At 44.0% G+C, this 13,426-nt stretch overlaps 1 pseudogene; it reads left to right on the top strand.

Annotated features, from left to right (window-relative positions):
* The first annotated feature begins 4,555 nt into the window (after positions 1 to 4,555).
* Positions 4,556 to 12,510, top strand: LOC110582009 (annotated as a pseudogene).
* Positions 12,511 to 13,426: the final 916 nt, after the last annotated feature.

The raw sequence follows: 13,426 nt of genomic DNA, 5'->3' as shown, positions 1-13,426 counted from the left end.
ATGGCTGCTTTAAAATCCTTGTCAGAGGGCGCCGGAGTGGCTCAGTTGGTTAAGCGACAGCCTTCGGCTCAGGTCATGATCCTGGAGTCCCGGGATCGAGTCCCATATCGGGCTCCTTGCTTAGCAGGGGGTCTGCTTCTCCCTCTGATCCTCCCCCCTCTTATGTGCTCTCTCTCTCTCATTCTCTCTCTCAAATAAATAAATAAAATCTTAAAAAAAAAATCCTTGTCAGATAATTCTTTAAAAAAAAAAGATTTTATTTATTTATCTGACTGAGAGAGACACAGCGAGAGAGGGAACACAATCAGGGTGAGTGGGAGAGGGAGATGCAGGCTTTCCGCGAAGCAGGGAGCCCGATGCGGGGCTCGATCCCAGGACCCTGGGATCATGACCTGAGCCGAAGGCAGACACTTAACGACTGAGCCACCCAGGTACCCCCTTGTCAGATAATTCTAATATCTGTGTCATCTTGGTGCTGGCATCTGTTGATTGCTTTTCCCATTCACAGTGAGCTTTTTCTGGTTCTTGGCATGATGAGTGATTTTCAATTGTATCCTGGACATTTGCAGTGGTATAAGGCTCTCTGTATTATTCCATTCTTCTCTTTCAGCAGACGTCCTCTGAAACCATACCAGCAGGGGAAGGATGGTCACCTCCTCAGTATGGCCAGGTGGGGGTGGAAATCCTGGTTCCCCACTAGGCCCGTGTTGACACCCTGGGGGAGGGAGGTGCCTCATCACTGCCCCCCCCATATGGCCTGCACTGAAAGCACATGTGAGGTGGGGAGCTTGTTCCCCCTGACAGGCTGTATTCATTTCCTATTGCTGCTGTAACAGATGACCACAAATTCAGTGGCTTAAAATACCATGCGTTTATCATCTTCCAGTTTTTAGGTCAAGAATCTGGTAGGGGTTCCAGTGGACTAAAATCGAGGTGTCAGCAGGCCATATTCTTTTCTGGAAGCTCTGGGGAGAATCCATTTCCTGGTCATTTGGGTTGTTGGCAGAACTTAATTCCTTGCAGTGGTAGGACTGACGTCCCTGTTTTTCCTGCTGGCTGCAATTTGAGGTCCGTTCCCAGCTTCTAGAGGCTGCCACATTCCTAGGCTCATGGCCCCCTTTCTCCAACTTCAAAGTCAGCCGTGGTGTGTCAAGTCTTTCTCACATGGCACCTCTCCCACCCATTGTGACACTGTGATTTGCAATAAGAAATATGGATTTGGCCCCTGGTCCTGTTCCTGGCATGGGACTCCTAAAATCCTTGGACTTTCCTGTGATGAGAGTGATAAAGGTGTCTTTGTTTATGTTAATGAAGGACTTTTGGAAAGCACCTAAGGATAGGGATGGCTGCCAGGAGAAACAACCATGTGATCAGAAGGTTAGGCTTTCCAGTCCCACTCCCTGGACCTCCCAGGAGGGGAGGGGCGCCAGAGGTTGAATCAACTGCCAATGGCCAATGATTTAATCATTCATGCCTGTGCAATGAAGCTTCCATAAAAACCCAAAAGAATGGAGCTTGGAGAGCTTCTGGGTTGGTGAACACATGCAGATGCGGGGAGAGTAGCACACTTGGAGAGGGCATGGAAGCTCCATGACCCTTCCCACATACGTTGCCCTATGCATCTCTTCCATCTAGCTGTTCCTGAGTTATATCTTTCTATAATAAACCCATAATGTAGTAAGTAAAATGTTTCCCAAAGTTTTGTGAGCCACTATTGAACCCAGAGAGGGGGTTGTTGGAACATCCGATCTATTGCCAGTTGGTCAGAAACCCAGGTGGCAACCTGGACTTGAGACTGGAGTCTGAATTGGGGGTGGGAAGAGCTGAACCCTTAACCTGTGGAATCTGACATTACCTCCAGGTGGACAGTGTCAGAATTGAGTTGAATTGTTGAACACCCAGCTGGTGTCTGAGAATTGCTTGGTGTGGAGGGAAAAAACCCCACGCATTGGAACTGGGTGCAGAATCTTTAACCATTCTTCTGCCTCCCATTTACACTTTTTCTTTTTTTTTTAAGATTTTGTTTATTTATCTGACAGAGAGAGACAACAGCGGGAGAGGGAACACAAGCAGGGGGAGTGGGAGAGGGAGGAGCAGGCTTCCCACGGAGCAGGGAGCCCGTTGCGGGGCTCGACCCCAGGACCCTGAGATCGTGACCTGAGCCGAAGGCAGACGCCCAACGACTGAGCAACCCAGGCACCCCTCCCGTTTACACTTTTGAGAGCTCATGTGATTACACTGGACCCACCTAGATAATCCAGAAAAATCTCCCTACTTCAAGGTCAGCTGTTTAGCAGCGTTAACTCCATCTGCAGTGTTCATTCCACTTCAACATGTAACATAACATTCACAAATTCTGGGGATTAAGACATAGACGTATTTGGAGAGCCATTATTTTGCCTACCACAGCAGTGGTATAAGTCACGAATCTCCAGTAAGCCTCTTCTGACACCATCTCAGTGAGGAGGGTGAGGGTCACTTCATTTTTGCTTGGTGTGAACAAATGGCCTGGCTTTCCTCCCTGCTTTCTTTGACACCACTTTAGCAAGGAGGGGGGAGGTTTGGGCACCCCCTTGCAGCCATGTGAGGATAGAAATCTAAGCTCCTTACCCGGTGTTGGTTGGCAGGAGTGGGAGGGTGGCCACTGTTTTTTCTACGGTGTTTGTCTGAAGTAGGGATGTTATTATCTAAAAGTTTTCTGTCTTATTAGGCTGTGCCTTTCATTGGTCCTTTGGCTAGTGAGAGCAGGCTTTTCTTCTCTGTGTCCGTTGTCAATTCCAAATTGCTGCCTTCTCTAGCACCCAGTCCAGGATATAGGAGGCAAACAGAAAACCCAGGGCACTTACCACCTGTTGTTTTACAGGTCCCAAGGTCCCTCTCTGGTCAGCCCTCTTCTCAAAACCTTTCAGAGTCTTGTCATGTTTGTGCTATATATAATGTCTAGGAGGTTTAGCTGTACTTAGTGAGAGGAATTGAGAGAAGTGTGTCTACTCCATTTGTCCCAGAACTAGAAGTGCATAGAATATTTTAAAAATATTATTTAAGTGTTTATTAAAATATACTTTCATTTAACAAATTAAATTCTATTTAATTATTACAAAATAAAAATATTTTGCGGTATTATATTTAACATTTCTTCCCTTCTTGTAGTGGACTCAATGAAGGAGGTTAACAACAGAATTCAGGAGCAGAAGGCACCACCATAAACTGGTTGTGAATCAGGGACACTGTATAGCAGGCAGTGGATGGCACAGAGCACTTAAGAACTGGTCAGACTGGATTCAGAGTTCAGAGCCCCTACTTGCTCACCAGTTGTGCGACCTCAGAAAAATCCCTCAGCTTCTCTGAGCCCACTCATCTCTAAAACGGGCAAACAATATCTTCCTAGAGTGTCAATGTGAGGAATACATGGGTTATTACCTGTATCATGGCTGGTGCATGGAAAGCACTGACCACATGGCAGTGGTTTTGTTTCATGATACTTAAAAACTGCAGAGAATTTTGGGGGACAGACCAGGTGAAAAGTGAATCATTTACCTTCCAGGGAGAGTCTGCTAGGGTTCAGGATGGGATCAATGCTTCAACCACCTGTGATCTTGGATTCCAGGCACATTTCAGGAACCTGGAAATTAGAAGGCCCATTGGGTGTCTTCTTAGTAGAAGACACTTCTGGTTTCATCTTGGTGTCACCGCTCCAGCTAACAACACCCCACGCCTCACCAAAAGTGCCCAACATTTCTTCACTTCCACAGTTGCTGTGAAATTATCTATGAATTACAGCTTCTATCCAGTGCACACCATGGTCCCTTGGTGACATACCTTATTCCAGCTAACTTACTCTCTTTTTCAGAAAAGGGAAAACTTCGTCATTGTCTAGCCTTAACCCAAGAACTTCCTCTACCTTGCTCTGGTCCCCTTGAAACTCTTTGACAAGGCCCAGATGTAGAAGTCTCTGTAGGTGGGTCACATCTTAAGACAGAACAAGACTATTTTCAAGCTGGTTGTGCAGTCACCACTTCCCAAGAACTTATAGAAACCAATCTCTTTTCTGAAGTCAAGTCAGAACAACAAGCTGAAATTATAGGCTTGACACAAGCCTGTCAGCTAGCAAGACATACAAGGGCTAACAGAGGCATGGCAGCAGATAAACCTTTGGTGTGTTTCATGATCTTGTCATGCTATGGGGAAACAAACAAACATCAAACAAACAAACAAACAAACACTTTTAACCTTTATGTCTCATGTCTTTCTCCTTTCCAAGAAAATTTGGATGCAGTTAATCTGGAAGTTCATACTAGGGAACAAGCCCATAGGCAAAAGGAAATGTTTTGGCTGGCCGCTATGCTAAAGAGACTGCTCTCCCTCAAGTTTGATTGGTTAAACAAGTTAAGGGCAATCTAGTTACTCTGGATCATTTTGTCGAAACCTTGGGCAAACTTTAATCACAAACACCAGATTATGTAAAGATATATTGGGATAAATCTGGATATGACTTCCAATTAGGTAGATTATGGAACCACCAAGAAGGCTGCTTGGTCTCTCTAAACGCTCTAAAATGGAGCTTAGTGAAAATTTTGCACACATCATGGCTTATCACAGTAAGCCAACTTGAAAATTATTCTGGGACATCACTGGGAAATTTTTAATTGAGTAAGAGAAGGATGTCTCCAGTCCACGTTGCACCTGCTTGCCTCTCTAAATTCAGGTTTCTGTGAAAGGATTGAAATTAGGGATTTAAGAGGTTGTAAGAAATCTTACATTTGCTGGCTTCCCTGATGCAAGTGAGAACCATGTCGTGTATGCATTCAGTCATTTACTCAAAAAATAATTGCTGAGTACCTAATGTGTGTGTCTCATCCTGTTCTGGGAAGTAGGAATACAGAGGTGAACAAGAGAAACCAAGTTATTACTCTCAGAAATTTACATTCTGTTGGGGGCGATAATAAAAAGTAAACACAAAAGACACTTTCAGACAAATAGGCAATGGGATAGAAATTGACTAGTTATTATTACTATACTTAGACTGTTGAGGGATGTGTGGCTTTTGGACTCAGTCCTAAATGACAAGAAAGAGACAGCCATATGGAAATATGAAGTAAGAGTCCATTTCCTGGTGTCTCAGAAGGGAGTGAGCTGGGCATTCTTTATGAACAGAACAAAATCCCATGTGGTGATTCCTTAGTGAACAAAGGGGAGAATGGCAGGAGACGAGGTCCAAAGAACTAGTCAGGGATCTGATGATGCAGGGCCATAGGTGGGTAGATTGAATATTATTCTTAGAGAAAAGAGAAGCCATTATAGGATTTTGTTCTAGCAAGTGATAGGAACCAATTTAGGCCTAAGGATGGCCACACCATATGATATTTGGGGAGCAAATTGTTGCTGGCCATAGCAGATTTGCCATTTGCCCCCACCAACAGTCATTATCCCTTCCCTCAGTTGTTGCCAGACACCTTGCTGTGTGGAAGAAAATATTATATCCACAAGTGTTGGGGGTGATTCCTGGGAATGCAGCTTAAGGGGGATTTACTCAGCTGAAAAAGCCCCCTATTTTCCCTTTTGCATTGCCATTTTTATCAGGCACACAACATTGTCATGATGGCTGGAATTCTAGCAGCCACTTTCCTTTTTTTTTTTTTTAATTAACATATAATGCATTATTTGTTTCTGGGGTACAGGTCTGTGATTCATCAGTCTTACACAATTCACAACGCTCACCATAGCACATGCTCTCCCCAATGTCCATCACCCAGCCACCCCATCCCTCCCACCCGCTCCAGTCCAGCAACCGTCAGTTTGTTTCCTGAGATTAAGAGTCTCTTATGGTTTGTTTCCCTCTCTGGTTTCGTCTTGTCTCATGTTTCCCTCCCTTCCCTTATGATCCTCTGTCTTGTTTCTCAAATTCCTCATATCACTGAAGTCATATGATACTTGTCTTTCTCTGATTGACTTATTTTGCTTAGCATAATACCCTCTAGTTCCATCCACATTGTTGCAAAGGGCAAGATTTCTTTTCTTTTTTTTTTCTTTTTGATGGCTGCATAATATTCTTTTGTAGAGATGCACACCACAGCTTCTTTATCCATTCATCTGTTGATGGACATCTACGCTTTTTCCATAGTTTAGCTATTGTAGACGTTGCTGCTATAAACATTGGGGTGCGTGTACCCCTTCGGATCACTACATTTGTATCTTTGGGGTAAATACCCAGTAGTGCAATTGCTGGGTCGTACGGTAGCTCTATTTTCAACTTCTGAGGCACCTCCATACTGTTTTCCAGAGTGGTTGCACCAGCTTGCATTCCCACCAACAGTGTAGGAGGGTTTCCCTTTCTCCACATCCTCGCCAACATCTGTCGTTTCCTGACTTCTTAATTTTAGCCATTCTGACTGGTGTGAGGTGGTATCTCATTGAGGTTTTGATTTGGATTTCCCTGATGCCGAGTGATGTGGAGCACTTTTTCATATGTCAGTTGGCCATTTGGATGTCTTCTTTGCAGAAATGTCTGTTCATGTCTTCTGCCCATTTTTTGATTGGATTCATTGTTCTTTGGGTGTTGAGTTTGATAAGTTCTTTACAGATTTTGGGTACTAGCCCTTTATCTAGCAGCCACTTTCAATCGTGACAGGACCCTGAGGCTTCAATCCATGTGCAGAGATGGTGGAGCAGAAAGATTGGTACCTGGGTCCCTCATGACTCTGTGGAGCCTTCCTACTTGCCCTGGACAGGCAATCTCCAGACTTCTTTCATGTAAGAGAAAACAAACAAACAAACAAACAAACACACTTTTATTTCACTTTAGCCATGTTTCCATGCAACCAAAGGTACTCAATACTGATTATTGCAGTAATCTAGGAAAAAGAAGAAGGTGAATTTGGACAAGAGTGATAGCCTTGGAGTTGGAGAACAGTAATCTAATGCTAGATATAATTTGAAGGTAGAACCGCAGGGTAACGACAAAGATTGGATGTGTGGTGAATGATAACATTTACCAAACCAGGAGAGACTTAGAGAAGAGCAAGAAACCAAGAGTGGAAAATCAAGAGTTCTATTTTGGGCCTGCCAATTTTCTGATGCTTTGTGTCCAATGTGGAGATGTTGAAGAGGCACTTAGAAATACCTCAGGGCAGAGGTAGAGTGAGAGGTAAAGATTTGGCCGTCATGAGCGTAGTGCTGGTATTTAAGACACGGGACAAGATGGTATCACCTAGGGAGAGTGTAGGAAGAGAAGACAGCTGGAGATAGATTCCTGGGGCACCCTCATATTTAGATGTCCAGTATGGGAACAGAGACCAGCCAAACTGACTGAAGAGGGGGCGCCAAGCGGATGGGCAGAGATGGCAGCAGAGGCAGTCTGACAGGAGCAAAGGGGGAGGTGGAGGCAGGCAGACGGGAGCAAAGAGACAGAGACGAACAAGACAGAGATAGAGTCGGAAACAGTCAGAGACAAGACACAGACCGCCGGCAGGGACAGAGACAGGCAGAAAGACAAAATCAAAAGGAGACAGGACAGAACAGAAACAGGCAGACAGAGAGAATGGATGAGAGAGACAGACAGACAGAGAATGAATGAGAGACAGAGTCACATATGCACAGTACAAGAAACAGAGGCAGACAGATTGTCAGAGACTGTCAGGCAGGGACAGTCAGAGACAGAGACAGGCAGGAAAAGAGAGTCAAAGAGAGATGGACAGGATGTGAGAGAAATGGAAGGAGACACAAAAACACACACCCAGAGCAAGAGCAAGAGTGAGAGTGAGAGCAAGAGCAAGGGTGATAGCAAGAAAGAGAGACAGAGACAGAGAGCACAATATCCAACATCCCTCCGACTGCCAGATTCACTTCCCATTAATTTTAGCTGCTATGTACAGCACACTCCGCCGTCCACAGGTATCATGCTCTTACTCCAGTTACCTCACTCCCTCTTTCAGAGGGAGAAGAACCTCATTTTTATGGGCTGAATTATGTCCCGCCCCCCCCAATCATGGGTTGAAGTTCTAATCCCCAGTATCTCAGAATATGACCGTAATTGGAGATAGGGTGTTTGCAGAGGCCACTAGGGTGGGGTCTAACCCAATATGACTGGTGTTTTTATGAGAAGAGGAGATTGGGAGACAGATGTGTACAGAGGGAAGGCCACACAAAGGCACAGGGAGAAGAGAGCCATCCAGTAGTTGAGGAGAGCAGCGTGGAACAGATCTTTCCTTCAGGGCCCTCAGAAAGAACCAACCGTGGTGACACTTTGATCTCAGACTTCTTCTAGACTCCAGAACTGTGAAAAAATAACTTTATCTTGTTTAATCCAGCCCACCTATAAGACTTTGTTATGGCAGCTCTAGCTAATTTGTATATTCTGATTGTCTAACCTTAACCCTAGAAATTTGCTTGGCACTCTGATCTCTCTGAAACTCTTTTACGAGGCTCAGACTTGCAAGTCTCTGCAGGCAGGTCAAACCTTAAGACAAGACAAGGATATTTTCCAGGTAGCCATGAAGTCACACCTCCCAGGGGCTTATAGAATCCAGTCTCTTTCCTGAAGTCAAGTCAGCACAACGAGCCAAACTTACAGAGTTGACTCAGATCTGTCAGCTAGCAAGCCATGGCATGCTGTGTTAGCATAGACACCACAGCAGATGTGTCTTTGGAATGGTTCATAATTCTGCCATGCTATGGAAACAACTGGGGTTTCTTTCTTAGCTGCTGCTGGTACTCCCATTAAGCACAGTAAGCAAGTTTGAGCTTTACTAGATGCCTTGCTCCTTTTTAAGGAATGACATGCATTTAAGCTGGAAGCTCGTATGAGAACACACCAATGAGGCAAAAGAAAATATTTTGGCTGAGCACTATTCTAAAGAGGCTGCCCTCACCCAAGCCTGATAGGTTCAGTAAACTTAAAGACAATCTGGTCACTCTGGATCACTTTATGAAACCCTGAGGAAACTTCAATCACAAACACCAGTTTCTTAAAGAAATATATGGGAAGAAATTTGGGTTTACGCTCCAATCAGGTAGGTTATAGAGTCACTAAGACAGCTTTTTGGCCTCTCCACACCCTCTGAAGTGGAGACCGGAACAACTAGACCAAAAAAAAAAAAAAAAAAAAAAAACCCAAAAAACAAAAACAAAAACAAAAACCGATAACTTGCACACCATGACCCATGAAGTCAACTGACTTGAAAATTATTCTAGGGTAACATTAGGGAAAATCTTAATTGGATGTAAGAGGATATCCCCAGTGAATATTGCACCTGCCAAAATCATAAACCTGGAAAATCTGTGAAGGTGGGATATGGACAGGAACCACAGCCTTAAGACCATTTGAATATTTGTAAAAAGAAATTACACAACTCCCCATGACCATCTGTCTTTCCCCTAGATGGCTAGAAGCATCCACTTGCCAAAAGGCAATAGCTCTTACCTTGGTTCAAAAATCAACCACAGTTTTGTTTGTTTTTTTTTCCTACTTGGGGAATACCCAACTTATCTTTTCAGTGATGGGGGTACTTGTTTTACTGGGATCATAATTAAGGAACTTTGTAAGGTCTTTCCCTAAAATTCAGAAGTCAGGAAACGACAGATGTTGGCGAGCATGCGGAGAAAGGGGAAGGAACCCTCCTACACTGTTGGTGGGAATGCAAGCTGGTGCAACCACTCTGGAAAACAGTATGGATGATATAGATACAGATATAATCAGTGGTACTACTTTAAAATGAAAACTTGCTAAACACTCTGAAAACTTATAGCCACCACAGCCTAAGGTATTCCTATTGGTATCAATGGCCTTCCAATCATCTCCCTCTGTCAATCGTAGATTTTCACTTTATGAATTTTTCACAGACAGATAAATGAGACTGGACATAATGCCCTCTATTTTAGGCTCCACTGTGTTGCAAGCAGATGTAGACAAATTCTGTAAGGGACTAATGTAATACATTCGGACTTATTCCCAATAGGTATAAGCCACCCTTCTGGAGGAGCTGTCTCCTGAGCATGTGTACAACTTAAAACCAAGAATCTTTGTCTCCCGGAAGAGGTACCAACAAAAGATCCACTGGAGCCTCATTGGAAGGGCCCTTATTAACTTGCTCTTTATCACCAACACTGCAGTCAAGCTATAAGGAATAGATCTTTGGGCTCATGTGTCCCAGCTGAGAAAATGTCAACCTCAGACTGATTGTGTTTCTCCTTTAACTGGGAACTTTAAACTGAGGGTTTCTTCATATCCCTCCAAAGCATTAGACTACAAGAAGGAGACAGCTTTACCAAGAAAATCAGAACAAGTAGATGACCTTGGATTTTGAAAACCTGCCACCCAAGACAACGGAATAAGATCTTTGTTTCAACTTCACCACATTGTTTTATACCCTAACTCTGCTACTTATTATTTACATCCTTAAGTTTGAATTTGTGCATCTCTGCAGAGTCACCGCCAAGTGCTGATTGAGAAGATCTTTCCCAAACTCTCCATCATACTGTTTTTCCTTCCTTTTTCTTCCTGCCCCTTCCCTCTCCTTTCCCAAACACACAAAGCCTCTGGCATTTTCTAAGCCAGGCCTACACCTGTGAAGTTAATGTCATGCTGCTGTTTTGTCTCACCCTTACTGTGGGCTCTGTGGTCCCTTTGTAAATATGTGTCCCTTACTCAGCTGGGACTCTCTCTCTCATCACCACTGCAGGTTAGAATGCAACCCCTACCCGGGCAGGACTGCAACAATAACTTCCACAATAAATACCCCTTATCCTGTATGCCTTCAGAGAGGAGGGTCTTGATTTTTAGAGATGTATCCCGGTCTCTAATCCCAAATTTATGGGATTAGTTTGCTGTGATGAAACCTTCTTGACAGATGATTCTACAGAAGGAGCAGCCTACACATAATCTAGCTCAGGCAGAAAACTATACCTCTTCTTTGATGAGTTTCGATATACCCAGGAGTGCCACAAATGACTCACATTTAATTTGAGACTCAAATGTCCACTGGTATTCCCCTACCAATGAGATAGGATCCTGTTTCTTTGCTCAATATTTTTCCTTTTAAGATACTTAATCTCACTTTTTTTTGCAACGAGTTTGCTACCAGAACCCAGGTGTTGTGAAAACCACCACTAAATCGAAACCAAAATGGGAAAGGAAAAGACTCACATCAACATCATCATCATCACTGGACATGTAGAATCGGGCAAGTCTGCCACTACTGGTCATCTGATCTGCAAGTGTGGTGGGGTCGACAAAAGAACTATCAAAAAATTTGAGAAGGAAGCTGCTGAGATGGGAAAGGGCTCCTTCAAGTATGCCTGGGTCTTGGATAAACTGAAAGCTGAACATGAATGTGGTATCACCATTGATATCTCCCTGTGGAGATTCGAGACCAGCAAGTATTATGTGACCATCACTGATGCACCAGCACACGGAGACATTATCAAAAACATGATTACAGGCACATCTCAGGCTGACTGTGCTGTCCTGATTGTTGCTGTTGGTGTTGGTGAACTTGAAGCAGGTATCTCCAAGAATGGGCAGACCCTTGAGCGTGCCCTTCTGATTTACACACTGGGTGTAAAACAACTAATTGTTGGCGTTAACAAAATGGATTCCCCTGAGCCACCCTACAGCCAGAAGAGATATGAGGAAATCGTTAAGGAAGTCAGCACCTACATTAAGAAGACTGGCTACAACCCCAACACAGTAGCATTTGTTCCAATTTCTGGTTGGAATGGTGACAACATGCTGGAGCCCAGTGCTAACATGCCTTGGTTCAAGGGATGGAAAGTCACCCGTAAAGATGGCAATGCCAGTGGAACCACACTGCTTGAAGCTCTGGGTTGCATTCTGCCACCAACTCGTCCAACTGACAAGCCCTTGCATCTGCCCCTCCAGGACGTCTACAAAATTGGAGGTATTGGTACTGTCCCTGTGGGCCGAATGGAGACTGGTATTCTTAAACCTGGCATGGTGGTCACCTGTGCTCCAGTCAATGTTACAACTGAGGTATAGGGTCTGTTGAAATGCACCATGAAGCTTTGAGTGAGGCTCTAGCTGGGGACAATGTGGGCTTCAATGTCAATAACGTATTTGTCAAAGATGTTTGTTGTGGCAAGGTGGCTGGTGACAGCAAAAATGACCCACCAATGGAAGCAGCTGGCCTTAGTGATTATCCTGCGCCATCCAGACCAAATCAGCGCCGGATTTGCACCCGTGCTGGATTGTCACACAGCTCACATTGCTTGTAAATTTGCTGAGCTGAAGGGGAAGATGGATGATTGTTCTGGAAAAAAGCTGGAAGATGGTCCCAAGTTCTTGAAATCCGGTGATGCTGCCATCGTTGATATAGTTCCCGGCAAGCCACGCCTATGCGTGCTGAGAGCTTCTCTGACTCTCCTCTTCTGGGCCATTTTGCTGTTCATGACATGAGACAGACGGTTGCTGTGGGTGTCATCAAAGCAGTGGACAAGAAGGCAGCTGGAGCTGGCAAGGTCACCAAGTCCACCCAGAAACCTCAGAAGGCTGAATGAATATTATCCCCAATACCTGCCACCTCAGTCTTAATCAGTGGTGGAAGAACAGTCTCAGAACTGTTTGTGTCATTTGGCCATTTAAGCTTAATAGGAAAAGACTGGTTAACGATCACACAATGCATCATAAAACCTTCAGAAGGAAAGGAGAATGTTTTGTGGATCATTTGTTCTTTTGTGTGTGGGGCAGTTTTAAGTTATTAGTTTTTAAAATTAGCACTTTTGAATGGAAACAACTTGAGCAAAAAATCTCTGTCACAGAATTTTGAGACCCTTTAAAACAAAAGTTTAATGAGAAAAAAAAGACATTTAGTCTCACCAATTTAATGAGATTTTTGTCTCTTTATTTTGTCTCTTTAGATCAGAGTTATAAGCCATCTCTACCAAATCAGAAGAGTAATCTGTGATGAAACACATCCATTATTACCTGATGATGAAAAGGAACTGTGCAAGGAAACCAATAGTCTAGGCATCAATTTTGGGGAACCCATCACCTCTCAAAATAGATTTTATACTGCAGTTATCACCGGAGGGGAGCCCTGTGGCCTACACAATTACACAGTGGATGGATGGATGTAATGCCTGAGTATTCCATGCTGTCATCTATGAAGTTACCTGAGCTATCAGTGATACCATTGAAGGTATTGACGTACTTGCTTAACAAGTGCAGAAACTCCAGAAGGCTGCTTCCATCATCAACCGGCATCATCCTAGCACTAGGGGAGGAATATGCACAGTCATTGGTGATGACTGCTGCAAGTGAAGTCCCAGAAACCTTTATGATGTCTTTTTCATGACTTAATACATCTATGAACATAACTAAAACATTCAGTAAGTGAACGGCAATCATTGTGACCTCTGGGAAGTTTTGGGTTAGTTTTAGGTGGCAGGAGATGGGACATCTTTTCCTACATAT

This window comes from Neomonachus schauinslandi, chromosome X, assembly GCF_002201575.2.
Source record: "Neomonachus schauinslandi chromosome X, ASM220157v2, whole genome shotgun sequence".
Classification (NCBI taxonomy): domain Eukaryota; kingdom Metazoa; phylum Chordata; class Mammalia; order Carnivora; family Phocidae; genus Neomonachus; species Neomonachus schauinslandi.
Note: the sequence above shows the minus strand (reverse complement) of the source record. Positions and strands in the feature narration are given on the sequence as shown.